Source organism: Delphinapterus leucas, chromosome 5 (assembly GCF_059928025.1).
Source record: "Delphinapterus leucas isolate spDelLeu-1000000601 "Yukka" chromosome 5, BTC_Dleu_Yukka2, whole genome shotgun sequence".
Taxonomy (NCBI): Eukaryota; Metazoa; Chordata; class Mammalia; order Artiodactyla; family Monodontidae; genus Delphinapterus; species Delphinapterus leucas.
Window position 1 is genome coordinate 53,037,558 of NC_143133.1, and position 13,514 is coordinate 53,051,071.

At 36.5% G+C, this 13,514-nt stretch overlaps 1 protein-coding gene across 1 annotated transcript in view; it reads left to right on the plus strand.

The window, feature by feature from the left end:
- The window catches only part of STIM2 (stromal interaction molecule 2), a 167,361-nt gene that overhangs the window by 19,066 nt on the left and 134,781 nt on the right, over positions 1 to 13,514 (plus strand). The window lies entirely within an intron of this gene.

A 13,514-nucleotide genomic window follows, 5' to 3' on the forward strand; every position in this document is an offset into this window, starting at 1 on the left:
CTCACTCCTGGGCAGTGTGGACGGCGCCCCTCGGGCTCTTTCCTCTTTCCGGTTTCTCTAAGCTCAGCTTCACCGAGTGATCCTGAGCCTCGGGTCCTGCAGCTCATTATAGTTTTAATTTGCATTTTTCTGATGGTTCATGATGTTGAGCATCTTTTCATATGCCCGTGGGCTCAGTAGTTGTGGTGCATGGGCTTAGTTGCCTCGTGGCACGTGGGATCATAGTTCCCTGACCAGGGATCAAACCTGTGTCCCCTGCCTTGGAGGGCGGATTTCCAACCACTGGACCACCAGGGAAGTCCCTCCATACACATATTAAAACTATTTGTTTTAATTCTGTGAAAAATGCCGTTGGTTTTGATAGAGATTGCAATGAATCTGTAGATTGCCTTGGGTAGTATGGTCATTTTAACAATATTAATTCTTCCAGTCCATGAACGCAGTATACCTTTCCATCTGTTTTTATTGTCTTCAGTTTCTTTCATCAGTGTCTTACAGCTTTTCGAGTACAAGTCTTTTACCTTCTTAGGTAGATTTATTCCTAGATATTTTATTCTTTTTGATGCAATTGTAAATGGGAATGCTTCCTTAATTTCTCTTTCTGATAGTTTGTTGTTAGTCTATAGAAATGCAACAGATTCCTGTTTATTTGTTTTTTAAAAGGAAATGACTATGGTAGCTTATCTAGGAGTGTTCCTGCATTTACTAAAAATATCTTTTAGGATTTTTATTACAAGTGCTTGTTATACGTTTGCAGTATTGAAAATAAGTCTCCTTTTCCTTTTCTTTGGAAAAAGGTATAATGTAAACAAACATTCTTTTTTGTTCACCCCTTTGTATTACTTTTATTCTTCATTTACAAAGAAACCAAAAACTACAAGCAAACAAACAAAAATCTTCAGTGACTTTTATATGCCAGTCACCAAAATCAGATGTTTGGGATTCCAGGATTAATAAGCTATTGACTGTGCTTTGTTTTCCAGGAGGAGATATAACCACTTAAAGGATGACGATACATTGTGATGAGGGTGTATGGACATTAGGGCATGTGCTGTATTTAGTACAATTAAATACAAAGTTGGGAGTCCCTAACTTTGATGTGAGGAGGTGGGTTATTAATGAAGATGTCCCCTCTTCCTCACAGTAGGGGTATTCACTGAGACTATATAAGAGTTTGTCAGATAGGGAAAATTATAATGGTATCAGAGAAGTAAGCTGAGTGGGGAATGACATTGATCATACACATTGGCATTTGAGAATGCTGGATGGTGATTGTGAATTACCAGATACCCAGGATGGCAGAGTCAGTGGTCAGCCTGCTTGTAGTTTACGAACATTTGTGTGTGGGATTCAAATTTATGCCCGGCATTTGTATGTTTTATCTCATTTAATCCTTATAGAAGCCTTGTGAAATTGTCATCTCTATGATAAATTATTCCGTATAATGGAGATTTAGGATTGCTTTCAAATAGTTTATGCCTTAAAAATCCTCCAGTGCCAAGGAGTGTTACGACAAAGCCCAGGGTGTGATTAGAAGTGAATTAGGAAATGAGGCTGGAGAAGTAGCAGAATTAAACTTTTTGATTAATGTTAAATTCTAGATCTTTATTGTCCAAGGAACTTTATGAGTTCTTTCTTCATTTATCTTTGGTAAATAACCAGTTTTTCATTTTTTAAAATTTTGCTATTAAATATTCTGAACTCTTAAAAATACACATTTAAAATGTATGATTTCTGGGGCTTAAGACAAAGGACTTTTTAATAAAAATTGGTATTCTCAATAAGTGGGTAATTCCTACTTGTGCTTTGTTTTCATGAATATTCCTTAAGGATGGAATGTAATTTTTTTTTTTTTTGCGGTACGCGGGCCTCTCACTGTTGTGGCCTCTCCCGTTGCGGAGCACAGTCTCCGGACGCGCAGGCTCAGCGGCCATGGCTCACGGGCCTAGCTGCTCCGCAGCATGTGGGATCTTCCTGGACCAGGGCACGAACCCGTGTAACCCTGCATCGGCAGGTGGACTCTCAACCACTGTGCCACCAGGGAAGCCCTGGAATGTAATTTTTAAGAAACATAGCATTTTATATCTTGAATTTTTATTTGGGCCATAAGTCTGTTCCAACTAGTGTGGTTAAGAGCATAGCCTCTCAACTAGAGCACGATTTCCTGGGCTTGAGGCCCAGTCTGGCAGTGCTTTTGTAATTTAGGGTTGGTAATTTAACCTATTAGTACCTAAATTTCCTTATCTCTAAAATGGGTTTAAAGTAAAAATGAGTTAATCTATGTAAAGTGCTTAGAGTATGGCAAGTGTTAAGTGTTCAATTACCGTTGACTTTTTTTTTAATCTGTAGATATAGATGTAGGAAAGTTGTAGAAATGTGCTGTGATATATTGAGTATTATTAAAATGTTTTATATGCATTTAGAAAAGTAAGTAGGCATAGTTTGAGCCACTTCTGTGATCTAAACAACCATTAATGGTCTGATATTAGTTAAAACTTTGTAGAAATACAAAAGTTAAGTATAGGCAGAGATTGAGAAGTACTGTGGTGTTTTTAAAAAGTTGGTTGTATCACTATCTTGTTTTGTACCTTTATTATTTTATATAATTAAAAGATCTGAAGCATTTAGAAGTTGAAATATCAGTCTTAAAAATCTTTAATTTCTGAGTATAAAGATTTATTATAGGAAAGTTAGAGCATATCGAAAAGTATAAAGTCAACATGTCTACCTCAATAACTAGACATAATAGTTGTCACATCAGTTAGTCTTTTAAAGATCTGTATGTATATTTATATATATTTAATAACAGGCTTATAGAATGATTTTTTCTTAATGTGAAATTACTCAATAAATATTTGAATGTTAAGTATATAACAAGCATATGATAAGTATTCGGGACATAATGATGAACAGGATTGGTGAGGTCCTTGTCCCTGTGGAGCTTGCATTTTGTTTGGGAAGATAGGGGAAAAGAATAGTATTTTAATTTGTGAGAAATGCTACCAAGGAACAGAAGAGACAGACATAAGATAGAAAAGAATGTGGATGGTGTGGGGACACCTATTAGTTTAGGTAGCCTGGTTAGGGAAGGCTTCTGAGAAGGTCACATTTAAGGTGACATCTGAAGGATAATAAAGAGCCAAGTCTGTGAAGAATTAGGGATGAGCATTCCACACAGGGGTGATAGAATGGACAAAGACCTTGAGGCAAGAAGTAATTTGAATTGTTTGAGGAAGTGAGAGAGCATCATTTTGACTGAGCATCTTGAAGGAGGAGAGTAGCATGTGATCTGGCTGTACAGGCAGGAAGGACCAGATGGTTCAGAGCCTCATGGACCTTGTTTGGAGTTTATCAGTGGGTGATAGGAAGCAGCTGAAGCATTTTAAGGAGGGGAATGAAGTGATATGATTTACTTTTTTTTCCTTTGGCCTGCTGTGTATGTATGTTATGAAAAAAATATAACATAAAATTTACCATTTTAACCATTTTTAAGTGTACAGTTCAGTAGTGTTAAGTATATTCACTACTATCTACTTTCTGTTTCTATGAATTTGACTATTTTAGATACTTCATATAAGTGGAATTATTCAGTATTTGTCTTACTGCGACTAACTTATGTCACTTAGCATAAGGTCCTCAAAGTTCATCCTTGTTGTATATGACAGGATTTCCTTCTATCTTAAGGCTGAATAATATTCCATTTTATGTTTATACCGCATTTTTTTATATCCATCTGTAGAAGGACACTTGAGTTGCTTTTTTACCTCTTGGCTATAGCGAATAGTGCTGCTATGAACGTGGGTGTGCAAATATCTCTTTGAGACTCTGCTTTCAATTTTTTGGTATATATATACTCAGTGGTGGGGTTGCTGGAGCATATGGTAGCTTTTTTTTTTTTTTTTAAATTTTTTAAGAAAACTCTGTACTGTTTTCCATGGTGGTCGTACCATTTTACAGTCCCACCAGCAGAACACAAGGGCTCTAGTTGCTTCATGATATATGTTTTAAAGATTTCTTTGGCTGCTGTTTGGGGAATGAATTGTTGGGAGCAAGAGTGACCACAGGGAGATTGCCTAGGAGAGTAATTGTTAAGAGTCCAGTTGAGAGTTAATAATGGCTTTGATTAGGATGATAGGAGAAGAGGAAGGGTTAACAAGGTGTTTTGGAATTATTGAATAGAATCAATTTGACTTGCTGATGGATTGGGAAACAAGAGTGAAGGAAAGGGAGGAATCAAGGGTAATTCTTAGATTGGTGGTTTCAAGGTTCCTAATGACATCCATGATGCTAATGCAGGTAAGAAAGTTTCCCGGAGCCCTCAACATATTTCTTCTCATGTCTCATAGGTCAGGCCTGGGTTATTGGATAATGGAAATAGGATTCCCCTTGTTTAGAACAATCAAGTTTCATTGTCCCAGGCCTAGGGGAGTGGCCCACCTTCCTGAGCACATTGCTGGCCCATATTTGAACAAAATGGAGGTTCCCTTAGGAAGGAAGAATAGAGAGAGTGACACATAACTAATTAACTTTGTGAGCTTTGGGGAAGCATCTTGACTTCTTTGCTTCATTTGTAAAATGAGTATAACTATCTCACAGAGTTGTTGTGAAGACTAAATAAAATAGCGTATTTGAAATGCTTAGGAAGGAATAAACGCTCAACAAATGTCATTTTCTTTACGTCATTCTCCCTCCACCCCATCTTTTTTTGACTTTGTATTTCTTTTAATTATGCCACTGTTTTCTGATCAACCAAACTCACAGTCTTGGAATTGTATTTGACCTTTTCCCCACTCTTTTCATTCTTATTGCTGCCATATTTGTTCTGAACTAAATCACAAATAACTAAATTTGTGTTAGAGGAGGCAATAATCTTATAACTCATCTTGCATTCTATTCTAGTTTCATTAATAAAGCTTTTATTATTTTCCACTTATACCAAATTAAATTTAAACGTGTTATGAAGTTCATAGTGGACACAAACTCCTGCTGACCTTCTGCATGTTATAAATATACTCCTGCAAAATTAGGCTACTCCGTGTTCTTTGAACACACCTTATTTCCTCCTTTATTCTTTTCCTTACGTGTTTCCCTCATGCTAGAGTGTCCTCTCAATCTCTCAGGGTCCATTCTAAATGTTTGTTTATTCAGTCAGTAAATATTGATAATATTCTGTGTTCAGTGCACTGTTGTAAGAGTTGGAGATGTCATAGTTGGCAAAAATTGAGATGGCTCCTGCTCTTCCGTGTTTCTGTTGTCATAAAGTCTTTCCAGAGTCATCTTTAATTTGAGGGCATGACTTCTTCCACCTTGGAACTTTCTTAACGGACTTTTGATACCCTTCTTACTGCAATTCTGACAGGCAATATCTGTCTACTTATGTTGTATTATAGTGGTTCTTCTTTATTTTTTACTCAATTGGGGTATCTTTCTCTTAAAAGTTGTACCATAGTCTTGTAGATACTTTTTGACTTGAAGCTTTGTCTTTGATTGTAATCTGTTATAGTTGATGGTACCTTACATTTATATAGTGATTAATCATTTACAAATATCACTTTGATACAGTGTGTCCAGCACTTTAAAGTAAGTTTGGAATATTGCATGATTTAATCATTGGCATCTGTTCTGATCTAATATGTCTTTGTTGGTATTGAAAAATTTTGTGTGTTAGGTATTTTTGGGAAGAACTGTAGCACATCTTCGTCTGTGACTGCTAACTTCTAATGGAAAAATGTTACAGGATTAACTTTGTTTTTCACTTTTATAGACTGAGTAGTTATAATTAATATATTACTCAGTTGGCTTAAGTCATGAACTCTAATTGATAATTTCACATCTTTTTCACATCTTTTTGGAAGAGTTTAGGGAAATTTAAAATGATGTGATTATTAAAAAGGATGGAATTTTATTCAACCTGTAATCTTACAGACTTTAAAAACATTTAAAAAGTGCTGATTAATGTGAAATTAAGAGTAGTAGAATCAGTAAGTATTAGGCAGGGACTGTGAGATTACAGTGTGTTATTTAGTTGGGGAGTATATTCAACAGATGTTTGAATGCCTACTTCAAACTACTAGACACTTTTTAGGTGCTGGAGAAATATAGAGAACTAAACAAATGAAGTCTCTGCTCTCATTTCACTTTTAATGCTCTGGTTACTTGTCATGCAGTTGTAGTTTTGCTATATACAGTATCTGATCTTTGAACAAATTGACAACTTCCTCATTTTATGGTTGCTACTGATCCCAGTGTTCACTAGTTCCCAGACTCCTTTGTAGTTGAAGCTAAGTGGCACATTGATTTTATTTATCAGTCTTTTTACTCATTTATAATATATAAATGAGTAAAAAGATTTATACAAGTCACGATAAGTCTCTGAGTTTTATACAAAGCATATACAAATACATGTTTTCTGAACCCAGCTTTAGTACAATATGGTAGACCTCGAACTAGAATCCAGAATCTATTAACTCCTGGTCCTGTGTTGTTTTTGCCATATGCTATATAATATTTCTTTATGGGACCTATTTTTTTCTCACTGTCCCTCCCCCCATCCCTCCATCCCTCCCCTGTCCCCCACTGCTTCCTCCTCCCACAGTCCACCCATAGCTTGATGCAGCTGCCTCTACCTGACATGCCCCATCTGCTCTCCTCCTAATGTGTGCTTCTGCCCTCAGCTCATGCTTCTGCCTTGTTAAAGGTGTGTGGTTAGCTTCACGTTTGATGTCTCCTTGGAAGCCTCTTTCTGGGTAGTGCGGGTGTGTGCAAGCATTAGGGTATCCATTTTTCTGAGCCTGTATCTTTGTCAATTTTTGTACTTTTATTTGCAGCTCTTGGAGTTTACTTATGTATCTTTTTTTTAGCTTTTATTCAAAAATTTTTTCTATAGTCATATGTTTGTTACCATTTGTAGGATCTTAAAAAGAAACCAAAGTTCATATTTTGTGTCTTAACATATATTTAAAAAATTTTACTGTTTTTACCTTTTGACTTTTTGGGGGTTTATTTTAAAATGTCATAGAAACATGCAGATATGTTAGCCCTCTGAATTTAGTCAAAACACATATGAAAATATCTGATAAATTGTTTAAACTTGTTTATAAAATTATCAACTAGTTTTTATGGTGTACTGAAAATTTAGGTTTACATTCTGAAGTCTTTAAAAATTTGTTTTCAGGTACATGGTGATAGTCATGACATATTCATTATAAGCCTTGAATACTGAACTGTTAATAATTAGGACTGTTTTTTTTCATATTCTACGTTAGTAAAGGAGTACAAAATTGCTATGATATTCTAGAATCTCTAATTTATAATGAAGCAACATGGGAATAGACTCTGCTTAGGAAATAAAAGATAATAAGTCTTTTTTTGTATTCAGTCATTTTTTCCACATTTCTAGATAAACAGCAGCTGTACTTGTTAAATACAAATTCCAAAGCAGGACATGGTATGTTTATAGATAATTCCTTTCTAATCATGCTGAAGATGTTCCTGAAAAATCTTAACCCTACCACAATTTGGAATTGAAGAACTAAGATCCTGTGGGAAAAATGGGCTTTGAAGTGAGGATCAACAGACACATGAAAGTCTATTTTTTAAAAATAAATTTATTTATTTATTTATGGCTGTGTTGGGTCTTTGCGGCTGCGTGTGGGCTTTCTCTAGTTGCAGAGAGTGGGGGCTACTCTTTGTTGCGGTTCGCGGGCTTCTCATTGCGGTGGCTTCTCTTGTTGCGCAGCACGGGTTTTAGGCACACGGGCTTCAGTAGTTGTGGCACGTGGACTTAGTAGTTGTGGCTCACAGGCTGTAGAGAGCAGGCTCAGTAGTTGTGGTGCACGGGCTTAGTTGCTCCGTGGCATGTGGGATCTTCCCTGGCCAGAGCTTGAACCTGTGTCCCCTGCATTGGCAGGAGGATTCTTAACCACTGTGCCACCAGGGAAGTCCTCTAGTTCATTTTTATGTGGAGATAGTAAATAATATGTCATATTTTTATGGGTAATAGAAAATAATTTTACAATATCTGCTAAATACATACTCCTCAGTAGCTAATTATTTCAAGCTATATCTTTATTGAAACCTTTTATTTTAAACTTGCTTGATATGAAATAATGATAACTTCACAATTTTAAGAGTTTACTGACCTCCTTGGGTCTGTGATTTGTTGTCTTTATTTAATTTTGGAAAATGTCAACTGTTATCTTTTGAGATAATTCTGTTTTTCTTCATTGGGACTCCAATTAAGTGTATGTTAGACCATTTGATATTGTCCCACAATCATTGGGTGCTTCCTTCTGGTTTCTTTTTATTTTTTTAAACACCCTTGTTTTCTCTCTTTGTTTCACCTATAGTTTCCATGTCTCTGTTGAAATCCCCCATCTGTTCATACATATTATCCAGATCCTTTTACATACTAATCTTTTCCTCTAGGTCTTTTAACCTGTTAATCATAGTTATTCTGGCATCCCTGTCTGACAGTTCTAGCATCAGGGTCATCTCTGTGTTTGGTTCTGTTGTTTGCTTTATCTCTTGACAATTAATTTGTTTTTCCTTTTTTATGTGTCTCATAATTTTTGATTGGATGACAGAACAGTTGAGACTGAGGACATAAATGTTGCATATGTCCAGAAAGGGGTATGTTTCTTCTATTAGACAATTAGTATGGTAGTTTGAGTTAGTTTTGTCACTTAGTTGAGCTGGGTATGGCTCTGTTGTTACTATTGTCATAGTATTGTGGTTCAGTGCACCACAGACCTGAAATTTCCCCAGTGGAGTATTGCTTTTACTTGGTGTTTTGTGTGGCCTGAGTATTGTTCCTGCTCCATTGGCAGCTATCCACAGCATGGCTGTACTACAGAGCGGCCCTCTTTGTGTGTGCTACTGTGGGAGTGGAGGAATTCTTGGTTCTCCTGATTTGCCTTCAGCTTTAGGTAGAGCTTTTGAGCTTGGACCTTGGCAGTTGGGCAGCTAGACTCTGCCTTGTATCTGAGGGAGGACTTAGACTTGAGAGAGTTTCCTGTCTTTTGCCCAGGGGTAGCTAACTGCTTAGCTGCGGTATGGGATCCTGGGCCAAGTGGGTTTCTTGTCTTTCTCCTGAGGCAGTGGGATTTTACTGCTGCCTCTCCTTTAGGAGCAGTGGATCTTTGCCTGGGCCCTGGGGATAGGAGAATTTCTTAACTCTATCCCAGAGGTAAATACCTGCTTCTTCTGGTCTGTGCTTCTCTCTCAGACTCTAATACTGGTTTTTGGTATACGTCTCTTTGCTAATGCTTTCCTTCCAGGTTTTGGATTCTGTTCTCTTATCCTGGTACTCACTTGTATTCCCTGTCTAGGTCTTGACTTCCTGTTGATAATTCTCTGCTGCCCAGACCCCCAAGGTCTAACTAAATTCCTAGTCTTGTGCTCTCTCTGCATTCTGTTCAGGTTGAGTCCTCAACATTACTGAAGTAGGGTACTTACTGAAAAGACAATAAGGTTTTCAGTTAATTCTGTGATTCAGAAATTGCCAATTATTCTAGTTAATCTACTTGACTGTGTATTATACTTAACCCTCTGGACTTTGGATTGTTGTGTAATTTGTACCAAAAAGTTTCTAATGAGGATTCCATCTTCTCCTTGGTTGATTTCACAGTCTAACAGTTTTTATTACAGTTTTTATTCTTCATTGTTCACCTGTGGTGTAGAGTGTATGGTTTTGTAGAGATTGAGTCAGATGACCTGGGTTTAAACTCCTGTTTCACCATTTCTTTTATCTGCCTATTTATCCATAAAATATTTATTGACTAACTTCTATTCTGGTTGCAGAGTCATTACTATGACTTCTGGCAGATTTAATTTATTGAGCACAGTCATTATGTTAAATAAGTGTTTTTCATAGGTTCACATTTAATTCTTCCAACAGCTCTGTAAGAGCAGTAGGTATTTTTGTTTTTGTTTTGTTTTGTAGTAATTATATGAGGAAATATTGAGTAATTGTTTTAGGAAACTGAAGGCCTGAATAGTTAAGAATCATGTGCGCTGCCTCTAGATAGTAAGAGAAGCAAACCTTCCACAAACATTAGTAATGTTTATCTGATGGATAGTTCATAATATACTTAACTCCTCCTCTGTTAGAAACACACTTTAAGTTTAAGTTTTGTAAGTAATGATTCAGCCAGACTCCTAGGAGCTATACTTGATTGTTCTGAGTTCTCATTTCCCACATTCTGACCATCTGTCAGTAAATACTATGGGTTCTAACTACCCACATATGTTTTGAGTTTCTCTACTTTTCTCTATTCCCATTGCCATCACTCTAGTCCAGGCCACCATTACCCCCCACTGAGATTCCTGCAGTAGCTTCCTAACTTCTTGTTATTGCTCTTGACATTTGACAGTCTGTCCTCTCAGAAGCCTCTAAAAATGCACATAAGATCATTTTCTTCCCCATTCAGTGGCTTTACTTTGTAAGTATAATAAAATAGCAACTTTTTACCCTGGTCTGCAAATCCCTGCTTGTTCTGGCCCCTACCTACCTCTCCACATTTCTTTTTGCCGTTTTATCCCACACTGAGTTCCTTTCTGCTGCTAGAATATGCCAAACTCTTTCCCTGTTTCTAAGTCTTAGCACTTGAGGTTTTCTTTTTTTACTGTTCCTCTGTTCCTCATCAGCTTTTTTGCATGACTGACTTTAGTGTTTGGTTTTGCATCTTTTTCAGAAAGATGTTTTTTGGTGATCACCTATAGGGGCAGTCTCCTTCCTATCTTCAATAAATTCATAAGTCACTTTTAATACTTAGATACACTTATAACTAGAAATTATATTTTGATATATTTATTAACTTGCTATCTGTACTTGCCCATAGAAATGTAAGCTCCTAAAAATTGGACCCCTGTCTGTCTTGTTTGTATATTACCTAAATAGTGTCTAATATGTCATAGGTAATCCATGAAACTTTTTGGATGATGAATGTCTTGATTCATGCCTTTTGTGCATAAGCCTTTTTCTGTATTTTGATCTTTTCTCCCCTGAAGCTAGAAAGCCAAAGTAGAATTAAGCTAAGGGAAATGTTTACTGTATTTTTAACCATATGTGGTAATTTAAACATTTCAGAAATGATTTCTTCTCTTTTTATTTAGATCTTATACTTAAAATGAGTGCTGGGCCATCTCAATTTTCATTCTTCTTTTATTATGAACTTGGAAAATACAGACAAGTGTAGCAAAGAGAATAAAACAAACTTCACCCTCAGAACCACTTTGGTATTGTTCTTTTTTATATACAGTATTACTGTATGTATATAGTTGCAGTCCTCTTAGATGCAGTTTTGCATCTTGCTTTTAAAAATCTAACATTCTCAGCTTTCTCCTAACTGTTAAATGGAATAAAAGACATACTTACTTGTTCTTATTGTTGGATAGATTCCCACTGTTAAATAGATCATCTTCAGTTTTTCCACTAAAAATATTGTTGTAAACATTTATGCGCAGAAACCTTTCTGGCATTTTGGATTTTAAGGGTACGTTCCCAAAAGCATACTATTAGATTAAAGGGTATGAATATTTTTTTTTTTTTTTTTTTTTTGCGGTACGTGGGCCTCTCACTGCTGTGGCCTCTCCCGTTGCGGAGCACAGGCTCCGGATGCGCAGGCTCAGCGGCCACGGCTCACAGGACCAGCCGCTCTGCGGCATGTGGGATCCTCCTGGACCGGGGCATGAACCTGTGTTCCCTGCATCGGCAGGCGGACTCTCAGCCACTGCGCCACCAGGGAAGCCCCAAGGGTATGAATATTTTAAGATTTAAAAAATATGTGTTACTGGCAGTATATGTATATTTTTGCCTAATTCATATATTACTGCCAAATTGCTTTCTGGAAGGATTGTGTTTTTGAGTGCCCATTGGTGTTTTCATTGAAAAAGAATCTTTGCTATTTTGGGTGAAATATCATGTTTCATTTCTTTAATTATTATAGTTGGAATGTTTTCCCCTTTGTGTATTGTTAAATACATCGTCCCGGGTGATCAGTGGTCCTGACAACAGATCTCTTAAACTAATGAGAGGATGAAGCCTGATTCTTTCCTGACATTCCATTATTGTGACTCTTGTAGAAGTGTGATATTAAAAGGGTTGCACCTTCTGATAGATTATTTATGCTTCCATTTTTTCCAATTTTGTTAAAGTTTTAACTATTGATAGTTTCCCCCCCTCCTTTTAATTCTCATTTAACCCGGAACCTAGTTTCTTGAATTTCTTGAATTTAGCAACTCAAATTTCTGACCAGTAAGTTACCATGAATATTACAAATGTTGGTTGCCTTTATTTTCTGTTGTAAGCTCCTCTTGACTATTCACTACTTTCTAAATGGTGATGTCCATGATACCTAATTGCATAGTTAGTCTGAAGTTTGTGTTATTCATCTCTTTTTATGACTTGAACTGTAATATGTAAGTCTAGGAACTAACTGTGTGTCTCTTCCACCATGGGGACTGGTGATCAGAGAAAACTGCAGAGTGAGAAAAAAGAAGGGTAGGGAGTAAAGATAGGCTTGGAATAAAGGAAAAACTAGGCTTTAGAGTTGAAAAACTAGGCTTTAGAGTAATGTAAACCTGCTTTAATTGTGTATCATTTACTAACTTAAAGTTTCTGTGCCTCGGTTTCTTTCTTGGGGAAAAAAGGAGATGATAATTCCTATCTTTCAAGGTCACAGTAAGGATCAAATTATACACACACATAGTATGTATATACCTGTGCTGTGTAATATATTATATGGTGTTCAGTAAATAGCTGTTTTTTCCCTTTAGAAATAGAGGGATTGTCACGATGTCTGGGAGGACCATATTGTATAAACACAGGTGTGAGTTGTACGAGCATATGTTAGGACATTGTCTGAGATGCCGAACATAAACAGTAAGTTACGTTGTGGTGAGCAAACCACTTCAACAGATTCGTTCTCTGTAACCAAGCTGTAGTGGAAATAGAATTGTATAATTAAAGTATGAAAAAACTCTTTGAAGTTTAATTAAAAATGAAAACTTCCTGCTACATTTATTAATTTTTTGGAAGGAGACTTAATGCTGTATCAAATAATGCTTCTTTGGTAATTGAAGGAAAAAAAGCAGCATGTAGGATACTGGAGTACTGTTGCTGTACTGTGAGGCATGTAAATCTGCAAGATTGTGTCTTTTGATAGGATGTTGATAACTTAATTTCATATTAGATGCCCATCCAGTGGATCCTCAGCATTTATCTTATTCTCTGAAAAGTATTGATGAAATATGATTATCAAAATATCCCCTGGATTAACACCTGGCAAATGGATAACCGTCTCAGCAAACCAAGCAAGTTACCTCAAATGGGACTGGGATAATGGGAATTAGATGCTTGAGTTCTTTACATTCCTCTTCTGGAAGTTAGAAGATGCTTGCTCTAGAATTCACTCAAACGCAGCTGGGATTAAGAGTTACAACTTTTTTTTTTTCCCTAATATTTATTTCTTTGGCTGTGCTGGGTTTTAGTTGCAGCACGCAGGATCTTCGTT